The sequence below is a fragment of the Mangifera indica genome, unplaced genomic scaffold (genome assembly GCF_011075055.1).
Source record: "Mangifera indica cultivar Alphonso unplaced genomic scaffold, CATAS_Mindica_2.1 Un_0007, whole genome shotgun sequence".
In the NCBI taxonomy this organism is placed as follows: domain Eukaryota; kingdom Viridiplantae; phylum Streptophyta; class Magnoliopsida; order Sapindales; family Anacardiaceae; genus Mangifera; species Mangifera indica.
Window position 1 is genome coordinate 451,247 of NW_025401099.1, and position 1,771 is coordinate 453,017.

Here is a 1,771-nt window from a genome sequence, read left to right on the forward strand (position 1 = left end):
TAACGTGAACATAAAACCCTCATGATCAGTTGTCATGCACTGAGCCCCTTATCACGGTTTAACCATTCTAAGGACAATTATCTAATTGCATAAATAATAAAATATAATGAAATGTCATAGATTATTAATTATATATAATGATTACAAATTACATAAAAGTATATCGATGATGATTAGCTTTAAAGTATTACCCTAATAATGTGAGAGACTTAAGCCAATCACTCTCATTTTATTGTCAAATTAGAGGCAAAACAAAGACTAATCATAATCATTCAACACAATTCCTTGCATATTTCGACCAATGAGTGATGCAAACATGGCACATCCAACTAAGTTCCATAGAAAAGTAGAATGACATAACCAATGTACAATGTGAAGTATACAAAACAAAGATTTTGCCAACTAAGAAGTTCTTATCACAAAGATCTTGCAATCTTCGTATGGCACTCATCCAAACCAATAGCCAAAATTTTCAAAAGTTCTTCTCTTTGAAAACTAAGGGACAATTGTTATATGATAGATTCAAGTCTTAAAAGTATCTTTGTATTCAAGTAAGCCTAAGCAATCATGACTACAACAACAACAACCAAGCATACCTCTTGTTCATAATCATCCAAGAGTATAGATAGATAATCCACTCTATTGTAACGAGAAGAGCTCTACAAAACAGTAAATCTCATTAGCTTCTATAAGATGATTTCCTATTCTTTCCCTCTATCCCAGTAGGGGAAAACTATCACTATCTTTCTAATTATAATATTGTTGTTATTATAAATATTCTATATTAGTTTGATTAGAATAAGAATAAATCATCAAAATCATATTTAAATTATAAATATTCATATATTACTATTTAAATGTAACTTCTCCTCTCAATCCTATAAATATAAAGGAAGTAAGGAACCATATTGGGGATAGGGAAGGAAGATATAGAAGAAGACAAACAAACTGATGCAAAAACACTATACTATCTTGATATTCACATCATTTTCATAATATTTTATATCATAACATCAATTAATAACATACTGTAGACAGATTTTTTGACTAATGAGTTGAACAATTTTAAAAATTCATTGTGCCTTTATTTTCCCAATAAAACTACGTGTACCCATTTTGGGTACATAAATATATACATATTTATATATGTCATCATATGATTGGATGATTTTGAATTAAGAATAAAACAATAACCAATCATATGATGACACATATGAGTGTGTATATATTTGTGTACCCAAAGTGGATACACATAGTATTGTTCTTATTTTCCATTAACCTTACTCTTCTTATATCATTGTGGATATTAGGATTCATAATCAGATCCTCAACGACACAATCATAACTAGCTTTCAGCAATTTTATGAATAGTATACACTAGTTAGTGGCAATAAATCTCATCAATAGTATTTCCAATCAAAGTATAAGGATTTGAATTTCTTACCTTTTAAGTATTAATAAATGCCATAATACCACTTGACCTAAAAGCTTGAACTAATAGATATAGACTTTAACATTGGTATTTAATCCAGTAACCCTTCTCAACTCCATCAAAGAATCCATAATAGGTTAGGAAAGTCTTTTTGTACCCGTGTTAATAAGTCGATTACAATATTCACTGAATCAAAAGTTGCCATTAAAGGCTTGAAAGCATAGGAAAGATGATTTTTTATTTTACAACTTAATTATAAGATTATGGGTAAGTGAATTAGTTTGACATCTATAAAAAGAGTATTTAACAAATTCAAAGCATGGCAACAGACCAGACAAC